We start from the raw sequence: 23,118 nt of genomic DNA, 5'->3' as shown, positions 1-23,118 counted from the left end.
CTTGTACTTATAAATTTACATTAAGAGTCAACTGGCGATGTATGTAAAATACCCTTTTTTAAAGCCATAATTGATATACGAGTGGAAATTATGATCACTATTTTCTCGTCTTGCCAGAATTTAGTTAACTCAATTTTTATGAGTTGTGATGTTATTGAAACGGATTATTTTACAGATCCTTCTTCTCTGTTTACCTTACTTTGGGCATGTCTTTAGAATGTAAAAGGAAAAGTTATGTTTATGGCTACATACTTTGTGGATTAATGGTTCCAAGAAGAATCTTTTTGTTAGGTCTCTCTCAAGTGGCATCTCGCCACTCAGGAATGCTCTGGAATGATTCAACGACGTTCAGGATTCACTTTTATATTAAGATGGATGATACTGATTACTTTGACTAAGACTCATAATTAAGATAATCCTTTAAATCATCTGACTACAGATAAAACGTAGACACAGCAGTAAGCACGTTAAGTACATGTGGACCCAACAAGGAAATTGCTGTAATGTGGTTTCCTCTTCCTGAAAGGTTGTTACCTATCTCTTCCTGTCGAAACCTGATGCATTCTTTAGAATCCAACTTAGCTGTTACTTTTTCTTTAATAATCCCCCCCAAAGCATCAATGCATGGCCTTCCCTCATCACTAAAATACTACCTCTTTTCTACAACATTCCTACTGTGTCTCCCACCCACTGGATCCTGGAATCCCTCAGGTCAGGAACCTAGTCCCACTCATTCTTGTATGTCTTGGGCCATCATAATATTTTCCATGTTTCTCATTGTGGTGGTGAATGCTAGTTTCCCTCAATTATCTGGTATTACTTTCTCATATTTTTTCACTTGGACATATGACTTCCCAGAATAATGACTGTATTTCCCAAGCTAGGTATAGCCCTGTGGCCACGTCCATCTAGGTCATGATTTAATACCAGAAATGACATCAGAAGATCCCGGATTGTACCTCTTAAAGGGAAAAGTTGTACCTTTCTTTGACTTATTTTCCCCTCCTTACGAGTCATCTTGGAACATGCAGATGAGTCAACATTCTAGGGAACATGGGGCAACATGATATGAGGAGACTGTGCCTTCACACCATGGAGCTACCATCCTAATTCTGGTACTCTTAGACTGTTAGTGGAGAGAAAGGCAAACTTCCACCATATTTAAGCTTCTGTTAAGTCTCTATCATGGCAGTCAAACTTACACCCTAATAATGTACTTCGATACTGGGGATGCAAATAATTATATTTGGACATAAAAATGTTTTATATAAAATAAATCGAGGCGGGCCTGGACAACTCAGTCACGTAAGCACCTGACTCTTGATTTTGGCTCAGGTCAAGATGTCAGGGCGGTGAGGTCAAGCGCCACGTCAGGCTCTGTGCTGGGTGTGGAGCCTGCTTAACATTTTGTCTCTCCCTCTGCCCCTCCCCACACACTGCTCGCATGCTCAATCGTTCTCTTTCTCTCTCAAAAAAAGAAAAAAAAAAAGGTTTAATATAAATCAAAGTGGTGGTATGTTAAAGCAGTCATATTAACTCCTTAGGACATATTTGCTGTTATTTTCTCTTTTAGCTACACGCATCATCTAGCTTTGGGTTACAGGTAGATTTATTGTTTATATCGATGGCATTCTTTCTGGTGTTTAACAGTATGCTCTTTTCTCTGGAATAGGATTCCAAAAGGAGATCGCAGAAAGAGTATCACCGATCTTTGATATAATATTGACAATGGGCCTAAGTCTAGACTATATCAAAAACAGTTTTGTTCATTTTCTAGGTCTTCACAGTGGCTATTTTCATTTTCTGGGAGGCTCCTACATTTGAGATTATTTTATGTACTATTTATCCTTTTGGTCTCAACATGAATATTATTATTTCCTTTGGGAAAGTCCTCCCTGAACTTACAGACTTGTTAAAAATTAATATAATATAATACTATATTTTATCACACAAACTACTGCAATTATATAACACTTTGTATTAGTTTTAATTTGATGGGTGATCCTCTCACCGGACGAAGTCCTGAGGGCAAAGACAATGTCTATAAAGTTTACGAATGTATCCTAATCTATGAATATACGTATTCAATAATTGAAGGAAGGAAAGGAGGAAAGAACAGAGGGAGGGAGGGAGGGAGGGAGGGAAGAAGGAAAGAAACAGGAAAGCTACCCAGCCATGAAAGGGAGATCTAGAAGCCATTTTGAGGATCTGGTTATTTGAAATAGTCACATAATGAGGGAAAATATGTTTCTAAAAGGGAAACAATTTGAGTCATTAAAATTAATTTCCTTGATTCTCTTTGTTCTGTATTGGTAGTCATAGTAAAAAAAAAGAATAAGACTGTCATTATTATTATTATTATTATTATTATTATTACTATTTTCTCCCATATCTAAAAAAGCAAAACTTGAAAACTTTGCATATTTATAAATTGGCAGTTACTTCCAAAAATGTTTCTATAGCATCTCAGGATTTATGCCCAGGTCTTCCATTTTTTCTCATTTCTTGAATAAGAATTTGCCAAGAGGGATTTGATCGGGCCCACCTCTGGCGTCGCCAGCCTGACTGAATTTCCTGGTCCTCTAGGTGGTGTTGGAAATGTCACTTGGAAGGAGCGCTGCCAAGTTAGAAATGACTGCTTATGGCTCCACATGCAGATAGGGACAGGTGTCTTCATCTGGCTTCTGGCGTTTCTGTGCTATGAGAAGTTTCTGTGAAAACAAAAATTGATAAAGTTTCTTTTGAAATAGGGAATTTAAATCTCCAATACATTTCAAGTCGATAATACTTGATGGAGTCGATCCTCCTGTACGTTGAGACCCTTTGCCCACTTGGCTTCCAGAATAGCCCGCTCTGCTGACGTTGCTCTACCTCACTGACCGCCTCTCCTCTTGGTCTCTTTGGCTCATGAGGACACCTCTTAACTCGTTCCTCGGGTCGCTTCTCTTTCCTACCTGCACTTCCTCAAAGAGTTCATTTGGACTGATGGTTCTGGTCACAGTCTCTGCTGATGACGCCCAGCTTTGTCTCCCCAGGTATACCCCCGGCCGTGTACCCGGCCATTTCATCGGGCTGTGCAGTCTCCGCAAACTCACCATAACAAAAGATGAACTTCTATCCCACTTCCAAACTTGCATAATCTCAGTTGACTGAAACCCAAGCTCTAGCTGTGAGAGAAAAAATAAACAGTGACATTAGGATGGCAGCCTTGAGGCTTCTTTCTCACATTTCACTGCTGAGCGAGCAGCACATCTTGTGTCTCAAAGTATGCTGTGGCCATTTTTCATATGACCTGCCCCATATATCTTGCTGCATTATTAAATGATCTCCTACGTGGTCTTCCTGATTTTACAAAATCTTTGGTCTTTGTCATCAAATCTTCAAATAGCAACCTGAGTGAGCCTTTCAAAATATGTCAGAAAATGTCCTCTGTCTCTCCAAACCCTGTAGTGGCTTTCCATTCCACACAAAGGCCGGGGTCCTTTTCTCCACAGCCCTATGAGATCTTCTCCTATGACCTGCTGAACCTCATCTCCTTTTCTCCTTGTTGTTCCTTCTGCTTTAGCCACACCACCCTGCTCACTGCTATTCCATTGTACCAGGCCGTCTCTCCTACCGGGGCCTTCACACTGTCCTTCCCTCTGCCTGAACCGTTCTTCATCCAGATATCCATCTGCATGGTTAACCCTCTTACCAACCTTTGGGCTCTACTCAAATATCATTTCCTCTGAGGTTTATCCTGTACCTCCCCACTACCCCCTGACCAACCCCCCAACTGTGCTGGATTTTCTTTGTCCATATTAATTTTACTTCCCAACATTTTCCCTAATTTATGTCTTTTTGTGGGCATTATGTATTCTGTATCATTCCTATGAAAATATAAGTCCCATTAATGCAGTTAATTTTTCTTGTTCTATTTAATGACTAGAACTTATTCCTGGCACACAGGAGTCTAATAAATACTTATTAAACAGAAGACACTTTGGCAGGGATAAGTCAAATTTGCCTGCTATCACCACAACTATTCAGTATGATAGTAGCTGACCAAGTCAATGAAAGAGAACAAGGAAAATAAATGAGTTATAAATAACAGAAAGGGAGAACCAAAACTTTGACTATGTGCATATGCAATTATCTACCTATAAAACAAGAAAGTCATCCAAGAGATGTGAGAGTGAGAGAATTCAGTAAAAAGGACATATTCATACTCAATTTGTATTTTTAAAAGATGAATTCTTTTTCTATGTGCCAAAACAAAGAAATTCTGTTTGCAATATCAAAAAATATAATAAAATGCCTAGGAACACACCTAATATAAGAAGCTCAAGGGGCACCTGAGGGGCTCAGTCAGTTAAGCATCTAACTCTTGGCTTCAGCTTAGGTCATGACCTCAGGATTGTGAAATCGAGCCCCACAGTGGGCTCCAGGCTCAGGGGTGAGTCTGCTTGAGAGTCTCTCTCTCTCCCTCTGCCCCTCCCCCTGCTTGCAATCTCTAAATAAATAAGTAAGTAAGTAAAATCTTTAAAAAAGCTCAAGGCTTACATTAAGAAAACCATCGAATAGGATATCAAATAAATTAAATAGCATACCAAGTTCATAAACAGGAAGATATATGATAGACAAAAAAATTTCCCAAGGTAATTGATGATTTTAATCAAAATAGAAACAAGAATTATATAACTTTAGCAATTTATTTCAAGTTTAAATGGGAGAAAAGTATTTCAGTATATTCAATACTTTTCTACCAAAAGTAGCAAGCGAGAGAAGGAAGGGAAGGAGGGAGGGAGCGAAGAAGGAATAAGGAAGGAAGGAAAGAAGGAAGGAAGGAAAGATAAAGAAAGAAAAAAAGAAAGAAGAAAGAAAGAAAGAAAGAAAGAAAGAAAGAAAGAAAGAAAGAAAGAGAAAGAAAGAAGAAAGAAAGAAAGAAAGAAAGAAAGAAAGAAAGAAAGAAAGAAAGAAAGAAAGAAAGAAAGAAAGAAAGAAAGAAGAAAGAAAGAGAAAGAGAAAGAGAAAGAGAAAGAGAAAGAAAAAGAGAAAGGAAAGAAAGAAAGAAAGAAAGAAAGAAAGAAAGAAAGAAAGAAGAAAGAAAGAGATGAAAGGGATAAAGGAGAGGAGGGAGAGAGATAGAGAGATAGAGATCATATTATTAGAATAGGAATAGACCAGATCAATGACATTTCAAATTTCTTAGCAAAAGATGGACTATTAAATCATATGCAGATAATTTGCTTTTTATTACAAAAATAATAAAGTCAGGCTGTACCTCAGACATGCATCAAGTTCAACTTGTGATGGATCAAAGCACTCTAATAAACTACATAAATATTGTGAGAAATATAGGAGAATATCTTATAATTTTATAGTAGAGAAGGGCTTCCTTAAGAAAGATGCAAAGCCCATAAAGTCTAAGAAAAACATTACCCCCTCTGCTCTGTTCATAAAAATGAACAGAAATATTTTTTAAAAATAGGTTAGCATAGGCATCATTAGCATTCTGGATAAATATCCACGATGCATAACGAGCTCTTTCAAATCAGTAGAAAAAAAAGACAAGCCTCCCAGAGGGCAAAATATATGAAAATATAGTTTACAGAAAAAGAGAAATATGGAAAAACTTAATCTTACTGATAATCAGGGAAACCCAAACAGAAATAAAACATGTTTTTTTACCCATCTAACACATAAGGTTGAAAGATTGCCAAAGTGGAATATCAAACAAAGATATAGGGAAATGGAAATATATCGTACGCTCCAAGGTAGTACGTGAAAACCTTTGAAGTCACTTATTTAATGATGCAACTCCCCTGCTGCTCTCTCTCGAAAAGGAAGAAAATGAGAGGGGCATCTAATAAGCGCTCTCTCCTCTGTTTGACGCAGATGCCTTCTCTCCCCGTGATTCCAGTTCACTCTTATCAACCCAACCATTTATTGACTACTTATTGCCTCCCAATTATAAATGCTATAGCAAAACCCCCCAAATTATAAACACACACACACACACACACACACACACACACAATGAATCAGAGCCCCCTGGCTCGGGGCTGCACAATCTGTTGGATGAAGACGACCCTTCATAAGTAACTCTTATTCAAGAGAGATTGTTAAGTGCCCCAATAAAGGCACACACCAAGTGCTGTGGGACCACCGGGGAGAAAGAGATTAATTGCTACCATGACCACATTTTTCAAATCAATATATCAGGATCCCAGCTTTGTAATTAAAGGAAATTTTCCGAGACACTTCAAACAAAAGTATCTCTAATAATTTTCTTTCACTAATGTCTTCCTGGTCCTTTTACTCTGTTACATACAATCAGCATGGTGGAGTTTTGCTTTGTTTTGTCTTCTTCTCTTCTTTTTTCTCTTCTCTTCTCTTCTCTTCTCTTCTCTTCTCTTCTCTTCTCTTCTCTTCTCTTCTTTCTCTTCTCTCTCTTCTCTTCTTCTCTTCTCTTCTCTTCTCTTCTTTCTCTTCTTATCTTTTCTTTTCTTTCTCCCCCATCCACACTCTCTGGTCAAAATATGACTCAGAATGGAAGGCTGACTTTGGCTACGGTGCAGATGCCTTATATGGCTTTACTCTTGCCATTTGTAATCTCAGAAATATCATACAATAAAGGTCATTCATTCTACAAGCATGACAAATAGTTTTGGGGAAAAATTAGGCACATAGGAAATTTGTGAATTCTTTACACTCTAAAATTGTGAAGGACTTCTACCAGTTGTCTCCTTAGGAAATAATGTCTGCTGATTATTCCTGGCTTCCTATTTGTTGCAAATTTTGTAATTTATCCATATTGATAACAAAGTATTTAGGAAGTAAATTGAGCACAAGAAGCTAATTTTTGTTACCAATTTACAAATGAAATTTTCCTCAATTTTTATTTACTTACTCTTTCAACTAATATTTGTTGAGCTCTTACTAAATTCAAAGCACTCTTCTAGATGCTAGCAAAAGAGGTGAACAGGATATACTAAGTCCTTAAGCTCATTGGATTTGTTTTCTCACAGAGGTAACCAGCAGCAAACATAAACAGAGCACAATTGCAGATAGTGTTAGGTGTTAAAACTGGCAAGAGAGGGATGGATTTAGGGTACAGCAAGTGATAGAAGAAAAGGCTATTCTAAGATACAAAATGGTAAGGAAAAAGAAGCTGCATTTAAGCAAAGTTCAAAAATGAGAATACATGCTATGTGATGATATGAGGAAGCACCATTCAAGCGAAGAGACTCACGAGTGCAAAGACCCAAGGAGCTAACAAGTATGTGCCAACAACTCCTAGAAGTGGAGTGACCAATTATTCCAATTTGTTAGGGTCAATGGAGGATCCCTGGGAGGCTCATCTGTCAACATGAAAACAGAATATCCTTGAAAAAGAGTAACAAGTTGGATCCTAACTTAGAAAGTCACTTGGACCAGAGGATATGAGAAAAGGAGAAAGTGGTGGAAGAAGAGTTTACTGAGGGAAGCAGATGCCAAATAACATGGAACCTCCAGAATGTGGTGAAGAGACTACACATTTTAGTGTGACTGAGCCTTTGGAGGGCTCTAACCAGGGGAACCATGTAATCTGAATTCTCTGTTTTATTGAAATAAATAGGCATCCTTCTATTGGGAACCCTTGCTGTTTTCTCTCTGGTCTCTCTGGGGAGACATCCCATCGGTCTGAGCATTTCTGAAAGCCAGAGTCAAAAAATTCTGGGCAGAAGATTCACCTGCCCGCAACAATATTTCCAAGGATATATTTAGAAATATTTTTTGTAAGTGGCTTCACGCTTCTCTTTTAAGAATCTGGAGCAAACAGCCTTCACATAGAGGAAAATGTTGAAATAAACTACAATGGGTCTGTTGGTATGGTATGAGATCTCAGACTCTGGCCGTGACCCATTAGTCACCTCAGTCATTCATAACTGAAGGCACCAATGTGATCACTAATATGATTTGAGCCCAAGAGCTCTTTATTCAGCAGAAATACTGAAGGTTTCTCTCACTACATTTTCTGTGTTAATGTCTCTTTTTTTATAGTGTATTTCCTGGAAAGTCTCAAAGCAATTTCTCTAAGCTATGAAAATGTCCTTATCTTTTGGCCCAAATGGAGAAATATACCCCTTCATGGCTAGAATGACCACCTCTAAATGGACTGCTGTGTTCAGTCCAAACTGTAATATCAAAATACTAACATCTAACCCTCTTTGGTGCTGCTGTGCTTAATTTTGTCTGAAGCACAGATGCTAAGAAAAAAAAAAAAAACTTAATAAAAAAATCTAAATTAAACTTGAAAAAAAAAAGGAGAAAGATATGGTGATATTACCAGTAAGGAAGTGAAGGTTCCAAGAGGAAAGAAAGATGAAGCAAAGGTGAGAGACGAATTCCATTTAGCAAGGAAGAGCTAACGCTCATTCCCTCTTTGGGGATCATAAAAAGCCTGAACACGTTCAAATCCTTTCCAGTGGAGGGGCTTCTCAATAGGAGGATGACACAGGATCCAAAGATAGAATAGGTAAGGACAGCAAGAAAGAATCTAATTTCCGTTGACAGCAAGTTCTCCATGAACTAGTCACTGCCCCTTTCTGATCGGAATGTAAAATTACCTCATCTTTGGAAGAGAGAGTGGGGAAGATTATTAATAGTAACTTGAAACACTTGCGTGAGAGTGGATAGATTAATGGTGAATCACTTTTATTAAAATTTAATTCTATGCTTTTATTATTCTTTAAAATTGAGGGAAAAAACAAATTATAGAATGATACATGTAGATGGAACTAAATTTATTGTTAAATAATTCTAGTTTAAATTTATTTTAATTGGATTTGTGATTAATGGGCATATATATATATATATATACACACACACACACACACACACACACACACAAAGTAAACAGAGCACAAGGTATCAACAACACTTGGTTGTATGTGTATAACCTCACTGTATTTATGATAGATTTCTTCCCATTTATCTATATACTGTATTTAAGAATCTTAACATTCAGAAAACATATATCATGAAATATTCATATCTTCTTTAAGAAAAAAAGCTCATTTCACTGAACTCTTATTCCTGACTTAGTGCAGATCGACCGTTTAGGAGATTATAAGCCTGGGGTACATTCACCAGAATCTTCCACCAAGAATGACCCATATATGATGTGGTTTCCAGGTAGGCAGATAAGAATAAATACAAATGAAAAATACATAATTATGTGCACCGTCTTAAGAAGAGACTTTACACTGGAAGAAAGGAAGTAAGACAGTCATTGAGTAAAATTATCAGGTGTCTCATGTCTTGGAAAAAAGCAACAGAAATTTGAAGAGAAGATAGGACCAAGTGAAGGAATGGCATGACGGAAAGACTCCCTGAAAGCTTAAATTTGCTTAAATACACTTATTTAATTCTTTACTGAAGTAGAGGTGACGTTCAGTGTCACTTAGTTTCAGGCTTACACCATGGTGATTCTGTGTGTCATCCCACGCTCACCGCAAGAGTAACTACCATTTATTATGATGCCATTAACCATATTCCCACGTTCTGCTTTTATCCCTAGGACTGCATAACTGGAACCCTGTAACTCCCAGTCCTCCCAGTGCTCTTCATCCCTTTTGCTTTCCTCTCCCACTACGGCTCTGGCAACCATCGGTTTGTGCTATCACACATCTATTTCTGCGTTTTGCTTCTTTGTTCATTTGTTTTGTTTTGTTTTGTTTTAGATTCCCCAAATAAGTGAAATCGTATCACATTTGTCTTTATCTAATTTCAGTTAGTATAATACCCTCTGGCCCCATCCATGTTGTCAAAAATGACAAAAATCTCATCCTTTTTACTTTATTTTTTCCAGTATACTTGACATACAGTGTTACATTAGTTTCAGATGTAGGATCTAATGATTTAGCAATTCCATATATGACCCAGTACTCATCAGGATAAGTGTGCTCTTCATCCCCTTCTCCCGTTTCACCCATTTCACTCATCTCCCTCCACCTACATCTCCCCTTTTGTGTCCACCTATTTGTTCTCTATTTGAATCGGTGTCTTGGTTTGTAGCCTTTTTAATTTTTTTTAATATTTCCTTTGTTCCTTCAATTCCATGTGAGTGAAATCATATGGTATTTCTTTTTCTGACTGACTGACTTCATTAGCATTATACTCTAGCTCCATTCATGTTGTTGCAAATGGCAAGATTCCATGCTTTATATAGGTGAATAATATTCTTCTGTGTGTGTGTGTGTGTGTGTGTGTGACATCAATTCACACTTGGGTTGCTTCCATTTCTTAGGGCATTGTAAATAATGCTGCAGTAAACATAAGGATGCCTATAACTTTGCAAATTTCCATTCTCAGTTTCTTTGGATAGATACTCAGTAACAGCATTACTGGATATATGGTCTTTCTTAATTTTTGAGGAAACGTACTCTTTTTCACAGTGGCTATAACAATTGACATTCCCACCAACCATGAACAAGGGTTCTTTTTTCTCCACAAACTTGTCAAACTTTTTTTTTTTTTTTGTCTTTCTGATTCCAGCCTTTCTGACAGGTGTAAGCTGATATCTTATTGGTTTTGATTTGCAATCCCCCATGATAAGTAATGTTGAGCATCTTTTCATATGTCTGCTGTCCATTTGTATGTCTTCTTTGGAAAAATGTTTATTCATGTTCTCTGCCCATTTTAATTAGATTTGGTTTAGCATTATATAAGTTCTTTATATATTTTGGATATTAACCCCTTATTGGATATGTCATTTACAAATATCCTCTCCCATTTAGTTGGTTGCCTATTTGTTTTGTTGGTTTCCTTTGTTGTGCAAAAGTTATCTTTTGACATAGGTTTTGTTTTCGTAGCCCTAGTCTGAGGAGACATATCTAGAAAATTTTGCTAAGACTAAAAAGAAAATATTCAAATTACTGCCTATATTTTGTTTCAAGTCTTTAATTCATTTTGAGGGTGTGTGTGTGTGTGTGTGTGTGTGTGTGTGTGGTTTTAGGAAGTGGCCCAGTTTCATTCTTCTGCAGGTAGCTATCCAATTTCCCAACACCATTTACTGAAGTGATTGTCTTTTCCCCATTATTATTCTTCCCCTCCGTTCTGGATTAATTAACCATGGACATATATCAGGGCTTTCTATTCTATTTCACTGATCTACATTTCTATTTCTATGGCCAGTACCATCCTGCTTGATTATTATACCTTTTAGTATGTCTAGAAATCTGAGATTATGATATCTCCAGATCTGTTCATTTTTCCTCAAGATTTCTTTAACTCTTTTGTGGTTCCATACAAATTTTATCCTTTTTTTTTTTCCAGTACTGTGAAAAATGCTGTCGGTATTGTGATAGGGATCACAATGCATCTATATATTGCCTTGGGTAGTGTGGATATTTCAACAATACTCTTCCATCCGTGAACATGGACTATCTTTCCATTTGTTTGTGTTGTCTTCAGTTATTCTCATCAGTGTTTTATAGTTTTCAGAGTACAGGTAATTTACCTCCTTGGTTAAGCTTATTGCTAGATACTTTATTATTTTTGGTGCAATTATTTTTTGGTGCAATTATGAATAGAATTATTTTCTTAAATTTTTTTCTGCTACTTTGTTATTGGCATTTAGGAAAGCAACAGGTTTCTGTATATTCATTTCGTAACCTGCGACTTTACTGAATTCATTTACTACTTCTGAATTTTTTTTGGTGGGCTGTTTAGGGTTTTCCATGTGTAGTCAGTCACATGTCTTCTAGAAATAACAACAGTTTAACTTCTTCCTTATTAATTTGGATAACTGATTTCTTTGACTCGTCTGATAGCTGTGGCTAAGACTTGCAATGCCAGGTTGAATACAAGTGGTGAGAGTGGACATCCTTGTCTGATGCTCAATTAGAGGAAAAGCATTTTCACCACTTGTATTTTCACCACTGAGTATGATATTAGCTATGAGATTTTCATATATAGCCTTTATTATAATATGTTCCTTTCAAACCTACTTTGTTGAGAGTTTTTATCATGAACAGATGTTGAAGTTTATCGAATGATTTTTCTGCATCTATTGAGATGATTAGATGATTTATGTCTTTTGTTTGGTTAATATGGTGTATCACATTGATTTGTGAATATTGAACCATCCCTGTGTCTCCAGAATAAATCTCACTTTATTTTGGTGAATGATACTTTTAATGCGTTGTTGAATGCTTTCTGCTAATATTTTGTGGAATAATTTTGCATCTAACTTAATCTATTAGTGTTATTCTGCTTCTGGTATCAGGGCAATGCTAGCTTTGTAGAATATATTTGGAAGTTTTCCTTCCTCCTTTTTTTTTTCTTTTTTTTTTTTTTGAAATAGTTGGAGGAAAATAGGTATTAACTACTCTTAAAATGTTTGGTAGAATTTACCTGTGAATCCATCTGGTCCTGAACTTTTGTTTTGTAATTACTATTAGTTGATCTATTAGGGATTTTTATTTCTTTCTAATTCAGCATTGGAAGTTTGTATGTTTCTAAGAATTATCCATATCTTATAGGTTTGTTGATATATAATTTTTCAGAGTAATTTTTCATAATTGTTTCTGTGATGTCAATGTTATTTCCCTAGTTCCCTTATTTGAGTCCTCTTTCTCTTTTCTCATGAGAAGTCTGACTAAAGGTTATCATATATATATATATATATATATATATATACATATATATATATAATATATATTTCATATAAGGTGATATATATAAAGGTATTATATAATTATATGTTATATTATCATATATATGATAATATATATTATCATATATATATATAACAGCCCACCAAAATATATATAATTTTGGGAATACACATATATTTCCCAAAGAATCCACTCTTGGTTTCATGATTTTTTTTCTGTTATTTTTTTAGTCTTTCATTTTTTTAATGATCTGATCTTCACTATTTCCTTTTTTCTAATAACTTTGAGCTTTTTCTTTTTCTAGGATTTTAAGTTTAAGGTTAGATTGGGATTTTTCTTTTTTCTTGAGGTAGACTAGTATCATTTTAAGTTTTCTCTTGGAAGTTGGAAGTGCTTTTATCTGACTCCCAAAGATTTTGCACCATTGTGTTTTCATTCATTTGTCTCCATGTATTTTTTTTTTTAATTTCCTCTTTGATTTCTTTACTGACCCATTGGTGGTTTAGTAGCATGTCTTTAACCTTCACATGTTTTTACTTTTTTTCCAGTTTTCTTGGGATTAATTTCTTGGGATTAATTTCTAGTTTCATACCACTGTGGTCAGAAAAAAATACATGGTATGATTTTAATCTTCTTAAATTTATTGAGGCTTCTTTGCCTAACCTGCAATCTGTCTTGGGGAGTGTACCAAGTGCACTTGAATGAATGCATAATCTGCTCTGTATATATCTGTTAAGTCCATCTAGACTCACATGCCATACAGAGACTGTATTATCATTTCTTTTCTGCCTGGATGAACTATCCATTGATATAAGCAGGTGTTACTATTATTGTATTATTCTCAATTTCTCCCTTTATGTATGTTAGTATTTGCTTTATGAATTTAGGTGCTCCAATATTGGGTGCGTAGATACTGGCAACTATTATATCCTCTTGTTGGTTGACCCCCTTTATCATTATGTAATGTCCTTCATCTTGTTATAGTCTTTGTTTTAATGTCTATTTTGTTTGATTTTTTCTTTTTTTTCCCACTTCTGGACTGTATGTGTTCAGGTCTGAAGTGAGTCTCTTGTAGGCAACATACTAATGGGTCTTGCAAGGTACTCTACATTTCCTGAACCTGGATGTCTATCTCCTTCCCCCAGATAGGTAATTTTCACCCTCTTTCCTCTTCTCCTTCTGGGACCCCTGGTTTGTTCATTTGATGTTTCCCAAGAGTTCAGTTAATGTACCCTCATTTTCTTAACTTTTTTTTTTTCTGTTTAAGGTTCAGATTGTGTACATTTCATTACCTTGCTTTCCAGATCACTGATCCATTCTCCTGCATCCTCTAATCTACTGCTGCCTCCTCCTGGTATATTTTTCATTTAATCTAATGTATTTTCCTATCTGATTGGTACTTTTTTATATATATTTTCTATCTCTTTGTTGAAGTTCTGAGTTCATCCACTTTTTCTACAGTCTTGTGAGCATTTTTATGATCATTACTTTGAATTCTATCAGGTAGACTTGTTTGTTATCTCTATTTCATTTAGTTCTTTTTCTGAAGTTATGTCTTCTTTCATTTGGAGTATGTGTCTGTCTATTCATTTTGTTTGTCTCTTTTTTTTTTCTCCTAGATTTAGATGGAACAGCTACATCTCCTAAACTTGAAGGAATGGTCTTTGTTTTGGTTGTCCTCTACATAGGCTGTGTTTGTGTCTAATGATTTTGGTTGTCTGGAGCTAGGGCGGGGAGGGGATTCCCCTGGCACTCCATTCTGGAATTGCCCTGGTGTCATGGCCTGATTTGAATGGACTGTGGCAGTCCCAGTGCTCTTTGCACAGAGTGTGCCCTGGCTGGACAGCTGAATTGGGCCTGGGCCAGGATAGTCCCTAGGCTCTCTGCACAAAAGCAACCTAAAAGGAAAACTGAAGCTTAAGTGTGTTCAAACTGGAGTATCCTGGAGCACTGTACTGAGGGGGCACCCTGGTGAGGCAGCTGGAATCAAAGCAGGTGCTTGTTGGCAGGTCATAGGGTGTTCCGTGCTGGGGGCACCTGGTGGCAACTGAAGCTTAGATGGGTATGCTCTGGCAGGTTCCAGGTTGCTGGAACAGGACACTCCGGCAGGGTGGCTAGAGTGAAAGCAATACAGGCTGGGTGGCCCAAGGGCTCTCAGCACGGGGGTGCCCTGGCCAGTCATCTGCACCTGAAGTGGTACAAGTCTCGGATGTTCAGGGGGCTTTGTGCCTGTGTCACTTTGGTGAGACAGCAGGAACCTTAGTGAGCACTGACCAAGGGTGCCCAGTATATGCCAAGATAGAGCCACCGTGGTGGGTTGGCTGGCAGCGGTGTGGGCTCGGGCACTGTGACTCACTGTGCGGCAGAGTGGCTAGGGTGCCCAGACGCTCCCATCGCAATATCAGGGTGGAAGGGACACAAACTGTAGGGCTCACCAGCTCGACTGACCCAGAGAGAGCCCCAGCAGCTCTCTCTCCATTGACAGTGGGGTAGGGCTGATTCCATTACTCTCGCTGCCCTTCGGAACCATGGCTCTGTCTGTGCTCTGAGCAGAAGAAGGTGCTCATAGTCCGAAAGTACACTCTCTCCCTACTGAGGGTCACAATGTCCCAGGTGCGGGTTCCCTTTGTTACTCTGTCTCCATCTCTGTCTTTTTGCCATCCTCTACATAGTCTTCAGGAGGAATTGCTGTATAGATAGGTATAGAGTTGGTGTGTCGGTGCAAGGAGGGGCGGCTCATGGTCTTCCTACATTGCTCTCTTGGATCAAAACCTACCCTGCATTAATTTACAAACTTAGTAATATTTAGCCAGGTATGTGCTCAGCACCAAAGAAGTAAATATGTGAGATTTTACTTGGCCTTAAGAAGCTCTTTTAAGAGAGATGATCATTTATTGAGCTTCTACCCACTGGCTACTGGGCACTTTATTATCTCATTTTATTCTGACAAAAAAATCAGTCATCTCAGCCCATTTATTTTTTTTTTTCAAATATCTCAGCTTATTTAAAGGACTATTGTGATCTAGCCAGTTTTCATGTCCTTTCTGGCACATGGAAAGCTACAAGTCCCAATGACTTGAAGTCAGGCCAAGCCATATGACTAGAGCTAGCCAGTGAAATGTGAGTTGAAGTGCAAAGAGCCACTTTCTGGCCAGGACTTTATGAGCCTGTATGGTACCTCCACACTTTTTTCTGAATAAACTTGGAGGCCACATATTGGGATGGCAGAGACGCAGGATGGGAACACCCTCTATCCCTTAGTTTTTGGAGGAGTTGCCCAATACGCATTGGACTTATTATGAACAAGAAATCTTTCTTGCACTAAATAACTGAGATTTCAGGATTTATTTACTTTTACAAAAAGCAGAGCCTATCCTAACATATATAAATGCACACGCATCTTACTAATATACTGAGAACATACAGTGGTCAAAGGGTAGGATTATATGTTGAAGTCTATGCTTTCCTAACTCTAAAGACCAAGCCCTTTCTACTGTATTATACAACTTCGAATAAGCAATATAAAAAAAATCTGTTATATGATGACTCAGTTTACATGGCCTAAAAACTCAGCATGCAGCAGATAGCATTTTTAACTCCAGGACTCGATGGTAAGGTAGCTGGGCTTTGACTTGAATCTTGAAATGAATGGTGAAGAATGTAGGGCATTATCAACAAAAAGTAAAGGAAGCTGTATAAAACCAGGCCTTAGGGATGGGCAGGAGAATAGTCTTTTTGAAGAGGAGATATATATGCTGGGAATCCACAGAATATATGATTAGAGTGCAAGAGGAGCTATTTTCATGAGGATTTCAATGCTTGAGTGAGGAACTTTATTTTAGGACAGTAAAAAATGGCTGAGAAAGCACTGGACCAAGAGTCCAGAGCCCTGGAATTGTTCATGCTGTTGTCAATAGCTTCAGCTCTGCTGGCCACAAGGATCTCCTTTTTAAAGTGTGGGGTAGAGCATGAATAGTCCCCAAATCCCTCCTAGTTCTGTATGTCTTCACATATACATCTCAAAGTTCCTTTGTGAGAATTCACTAGTCCTATTTAGGGAAAATTAAAACCAATGACAATTGATAATCATCAGCTTTTTAATGAAGTGACTGATTGATAACCATCTAGAGTTAGAAGTGTCCCCATACTTAGACCAGCACATAAATATTTTTACACTGATTTTGCCACAAGGAGAAATGTCAGAGGAATGATTCTGCTGCTATACTGATAGATGTCTACAGGTATATAGGCTAAATTGAATAAGATTTTTTTTTCCATTACAGGTAGGTTCTTCCCTCATTGTCTCCTGTGGGCAATTTATTATCACCACTTTCCTGGAACTTGACCACCAGTTCTTCTGTCCTCTAATCCTCATTTCATCTCTCTGCAAAGCATTTCTCTCTTAGGAAGCCCCTCTATTCAGAGGCAATGGGAAAGGTAGTATTATATGACTGCATATGAGCATAGGCATACATTGACTGTCCTATAAATGCTAGCAATCTGTTGAACACTAAAGATTATATAAATCTTAGCAGCTTTACTGATGCTTCATACACAAGCAGCTGTTGTTTCTTGGTCGCCTGATTAAATATGCTGCAAAATTTCTCCCAAGAAAATCTCACCAAAGTTGATTCCAGCAAATCCTTCATAACATCTCTGCTAGCAACTTCAGTTTCTAAGCAATTCAAAGAAAAGACCCAATCAATAGCAATTCTTTCAAGGGGGCTGCTCTTTCTCCTTTTGAGGAAAGGTATTTATAACACCAGACCAAGTGTTCTAGTCTTGGCTCTGCATTAACCAGCAGTCACTCAACATTTTAAAAATGAAGTTCTGAATATTTTAGAGACATGTGGATTAAAATATGTTTTTGACAATATGTCTCTCTCTGCATAACTGTATCTGTTTCTATATCTTATATATACACATATATATTAAGTACAAAAATTTTGGGCTATATATTTAGAGACAGAGTCAGAAAAATGCTTAACGCTATAAAAAAAATCAACATTATGAAATTAATCATCTGTGAAACAGTCACTGGGAAATCAAATCAAAAGTCTACCTAAGGTTCTAATTCAATATGGCAAGGTTCTAGTTCAAGATGGCAATATGGGAAGACCTTGAACTCATCTCCTTCATGGACACACCAAATTTATACTTGTTTATAAAACAATTCATCCTCAAGTAGAACTGAAGGCTGACAGAAAAGCTCCAGCACACCAAAAGAATGGCAAGCGAGGCCAAGACATGACAACAAAAGGAACACCTACCTCTGGTGCTGCAAACTGTAGTAGGAGGGATAGTACTTTGGAACTGTAAGCAGATTCATTTGACCTGGGGCACAAAAAAAAAAAAAAAAAAGGCTCTGGTTTAAAAGAGCCACAGGAATATAAAGGGACTAGCCCTTGTATCCTGCCAAACAGTAGAGGAGCTACTGGAATTCTCTCTGGGTTGGAGGGGCTTGCAAGTGCCTTGGTTTATGTCCCCCTCCACCTTCTTAGTAAGGAGGGGATTTCAAAATATACTATAAAACTGTAGGAATCAAAATAGTATAGCAGCACAAAGACACACAGATTAATGGAATGGAATTGAGAGCCCATATGGTCAATTAATGCCTATATGGTCAATTAATCTAAACAAAGGACACAAGAATATACGATGGGGAAAAGACAGTCTCTTCAATAGCTGGTGCTGGGAAAACTGGACCATTTTCTTAAAAATAAACTCAAAATGATTAAAGACCTAAATTGGAAACATAAAATCATAAAACTTGTAGAAGAAAACATAGGCAATAATCCCTTTGACACTGGCCTTAACATTTTTTTCTAGATATGTCACTTTAGACATGGGAAACAACATAAGCAATTGAGACTATACCAAAATAAAAAGTTTTTGTACAATGAAGGAAACTATCAGCAAAACAAAAAGTCAACCTTTTGAATGGGAAAATATATTTATAAATGATACATCTGATAAAGGGTAAATATCCAAAATATATAAAGAACTTGTACAACTCAATACCAAAGAAACACAAATAAGCAGATTAAAAGTGAGCAGATGACCTGAGTAGACATTTTTCCAAAGAAGACATACAAATGGCCAACAGACAACAGGACTAGATGCTCAAGAGCACTAGTCATCAAGGAAATATACCTGTCAGAACGGCTAAAATAAAAAGGACAATGGGTTTTGGTGAGGATGTGGAGAAAAATGAACCCTCTTGCACTGCTAGTGGGAATGTAGAGGCGTGCAACCACCGTGGAAAACATCAGTTTCCTTAAAAAACTAAAACTAAAAATACCATATGATCTAGTAACTCCACTACTGGGTACCCACCCTACCTGTAATGGAAAAAAAATGAAAACACTAATTTGGAAAGATAAATGCACCCCTGTAATTATCGGGGAGTCATTTACAATGAAAGCCTACATATGAAAGCAACCAAAGCGATCCTTGATAGATGGATGGATAAAGAAGATGTGGGACGTGTATACATACACACATACGTATCACACAAATATAAATGCAATATTAGCCATAAAAAGAATGAGATCTTGCCATTTGCAACTATGGAGATGAATCTAGAGGGTATGATGCTGAGTGGAATAAGAGAAAGACAAATAGCATGTGATTTCACTTGCATGTGGAATCTAAAGAACAAAGCAATGGACAAATTGTAGAAACCTACTTAGGATACAGAGAACAAGCTGGTGGTCGCCCGAGGGGAGAGGGATGGGTAGAAGGGCCAAATGGTGAAGAGGAGTGGGAGATACGGGTTTCCAACTGTGGAATGAATACATGGTGGGGATAAAAGGTAATGGAATCAATGGTGGTATGGTGACCGGCGGTAGCTACACTTGCCCTGAGCGTAGCATAGAGACTTACTGAGCTCCCGTGTCGTGTACGTGGACCTATGTAACGTCGTGTGTCAACTATACGTTGAGTTTTTTAGAGGCTAATAAATGGACACCTGGGTGGCTCAGTCAGTTGAGAACCTGCCTTCAGCTCAGGTTGTGATCCCAGGGTCCTGGGATCAAGTCCTCTATCAGGCTCCCTGCTCTAGTGGGGGCCTGTTTCTCCCTCTGCCTGCTTGTGCTTTCTTTCTCTCTGTCTCTGTCAATAAATAAAAGCTTGTCTTTAAAAAAGGCTAAAAAAATAAAATAAAAATTTAAAAAGGCTAAAACATGGTTTGCAAGACTGCCCTTATTCACAAGGGCAAGGTTCTACCTAAGTCTAGGCAAGTGTTTTGGGAAGTTCTCTGAGGATCAGTGTTTGATTTGCATTTACACCTCAACTGAGATGTCGCTTCCCCTAAGACATTTCCCTATTTGAATCATATGCCTTTTATTTGTACCTGTATTGTCCCAATGGGTACAATCATCACATTTGAGTTTCCATTGATATGCACTTTTAAGAAAGGAACCACATGTCTGGATAACGTATCCTTAGCAATTAGCACAGTGCTCGATACACAGTATGTGCTCAGTCGCCAAAGTAGATTGTTGAAAGAATTACGGAAAACGTACATCTTCAAAGCATTCTCGCCTTGGCAGTGGCACACGTAACTTACCCATCACGATATAAGGACAGACTTTCAGCAAATGCCCCGCACTTTCTGTCCTGCCCCGAGAACTTTATATAAGAAATAGTGAAAGGGATTCTAAGGGAAAGGAGGGAAATGAGTGGGAAAAATTAGGGAGACAAACCATGAGAGACTCTTGACTCTGGGAAACACACAAAGGGTCGCAGAAGGGGTGGTGAGAAGGGGATGGGGTGACAGCCCTGAGGAGGAGGGTGACCAGAGGGGATGGGCACTGGGTGTCACACTATAGGTTGGCAAATCTAACTCCAATAAAAACACAACAAAAGAGACTTTTATACCTGTTATTGCCTAACCCTGGAATGCTTTCCCAGCGTCTCTTACTTTCCAGGCCGACACCTGGTGATGTAGGCCCTCCTCAGGCCCCCGTCCTCTAACCACTCACAAATCCACGTCTTCATAACGCATGTTCTTGTATGTTCACTAACATCTCTCACCTCATGTATAGTCTCCATCATCTTGTATATATTTGTTTAAATATTTGCTGAATGCACATCCTCCCTCTAGAAAGCAAGCCCCATGATGGCAGATGAGTGTTCTCGCCAGTCACCGTATCCCGTCATCGAGCAGAGGGCACGGTATACCAAAGGAGCTCAGTAATGATTCATTGAGTTAATAAGTGACTATAAATAGATTGAAAATGGGAAATTCCCAGCAATACTCTAGGACGACTCAGGGAGAACATACATGTAACTTGGGATAATAACTATGTGGAGAGAGAAATGCCAAAGGGAATTCACTAGACCTTAAAAAGAGGAATGATTCATTAAGAGTATATTTTTTGTTATACTTGCTCTGGTTTCCTGGTCACCCAGAGACCTTCAGATCCGAAACTTGGTCTTCTTTATTAGCATATATGACAAACAAAACTATTTGTGCAAATACCCAGAGCTGACTCATCTGCCAGGACCTCCTTAGCTATACAGTAATCGATCCGAAAATCAGTGGGTTTAGTCACCGTGACACGATGATCAAGAGACAGGCAGCATTCATGGCACCTACCTTCCCTCACACAGTCACCCACCCTCCTCATCCTTCCCTGGATGCCCACCTGGTGCCAGCACGGGGCAAGGCTTCCTTCGGTCTGCTTACCTGTGTGTGAAGGGTTAACTCCAGGCCTGGGCAGATACGGAATTGGGAATTCAGTGTCTGTCTTTGCAGTACTGTTTCCTTGGAAACTACAGAGTTAAGATAAATGTGGAATGTTGGTTCTGCTCTGTGTGCTGTATGGAAATACACCTGGATTGGGGCAGCTGGGGTTGGGCGTGCGGGCCTGGGGCCTCCGTAAATAGAAGTATCCAAGACGGCTGAGAAATTAAAGGGCAGAATCTCTGAGTCAGAACGACCCGCACGCTTCTTGGCCCTCAGTAGAGGCAGCCACGCTCACCCTCTAGGGGCCTGGGGACTGAGGAATCTGTGAACTCCGGTAGCTATTGGTTTCCCCTGCAGTGAAGAGGGCATAAGTGCTCCATCTCTTCCGCTATGAAACTCAACACAACAGGACTGGACTGGAGCCCGTCTGGGTTCCATGAGTTAGAGGCCCTCCCAAGCCTGTAACGACCCTGTGGTGGTACACTGACAAAATCTGGGACTGATCCTCCAAATTCATAACTACAGCTTCACCCCAAAACCTCCTTCTATAGTACCGCATCCCTATAAGGCCCCACTCTACATCCTGCTGGCCTTTCTCTTTTGTTTATTCTCCAACATCTGATGTTCCTAGAAGCTCATGATGATCAGTATCGTGGTAAGAGACAGACCTATAGTCATGTCTCGGCCCCACTACTTCTTGACTCTGTGGCCTTGGCAAGTGATTTAATCTCTTACATCGGTTTTCTTTTGCAAAAAGAGTTCACACTGAAGAAAGTGTAGAGCATACGTGTTAAAAACACCATCTTAAAAAATAAAAATAAAAATAAAAACGTGATCTTTACAGGCTAACTGAACTACCGTTAATGAATAAGGGGCTGAGTGTCCAACTTGGGTTACCAAGCCTCTCTGTGTCTTGGGCTCCTTAAAACAACACAAAATGGAGGGAATAATTGCACACATATTACAGGCCTGCTATGAGGATTTTAAAAGCTTGAATATATAGTTCATACAATGCCCAGCAAATAGTAAACCCTTAATAAATGCTAGCTATTAAGTATATCCAAATTACAACTTAACATTTATTCTTTCCATGTTTCTACTAATGAAATAAGTCATTACCCTGGGAAGATTAAGTAGTAAAAGAAGGGCTACGTATTCCAAGTATGCAGGAAGGAAAAAAAAAAAACACAACTAACCTGGAGGACTTATACTTTTCCCCTCTTAGACTGGAGGAACAATTAAATGGTGTTAAAACGAGATAGCATAATTCACAAGTAGCAAGTTAACTAAAGAAAAACAAGACCAAGGTACATATAAGGTCACCATGGCGATCCAGAACAGATCATTTCAATTGGCTCAATCTATTTAATATTTATTTATTCCTCCTATTTCACCAAGTATTTATGTAAATTGATATATTTCTTCCTTTCTTGGGGGGGAAGTAGGCCCCAGTGTTGTGTAAAGTGAGTGTCAGGTGACGTGTATGACCATTTATGGTTCCAAGTTTCTATTACCCATTCAAGCTAAGGAAACTGAAGCAAAGGACTCTCAGATATGCAGCCCTCCTGGATAAGAATTTTATTTTATTTTATTTTTATTTTGTTCTTAGTAAAAGAGAAAGAAAGGAAGAGAGAATGTGCAACTTAACTTCCCTTGTAATTAATCATACCAGAGAGTTTTGTAAGTGGTTTGTCTATCCTGTACTCTTCATCTGCTTACTTGAAGTTTTGTGAAGAATTTCTCTTCGCCTATGTGGAAACTGAATATTGAGCCTCTCCCAGA

The 23,118-nt window shown here is 38.3% G+C and overlaps 1 long non-coding RNA gene across 2 annotated transcripts; it reads right to left on the bottom strand.

Annotated features, from left to right (window-relative positions):
• Positions 1-2,375: 2,375 nt before the first annotated feature.
• Positions 2,376-21,438, bottom strand: LOC144294489 (uncharacterized). Of its 2 annotated transcripts, none has more exons than XR_013361848.1 (3): positions 21,337-21,438; positions 3,096-3,167; positions 2,376-2,711 (listed from the first exon to the last, which is right to left on the bottom strand). It is a non-coding gene; the product is annotated as an uncharacterized LOC144294489 (long non-coding RNA). The 2 variants fall into 2 exon arrangements; XR_013361849.1 differs by lacking the exon at positions 21,337-21,438 and adding an exon at positions 21,296-21,334.
• Positions 21,439-23,118: the final 1,680 nt, after the last annotated feature.

The sequence above is a fragment of the Canis aureus genome, chromosome 23 (assembly GCF_053574225.1).
Source record: "Canis aureus isolate CA01 chromosome 23, VMU_Caureus_v.1.0, whole genome shotgun sequence".
Lineage (NCBI taxonomy): Eukaryota > Metazoa > Chordata > Mammalia > Carnivora > Canidae > Canis > Canis aureus.
Note: the sequence above shows the minus strand (reverse complement) of the source record. Positions and strands in the feature narration are given on the sequence as shown.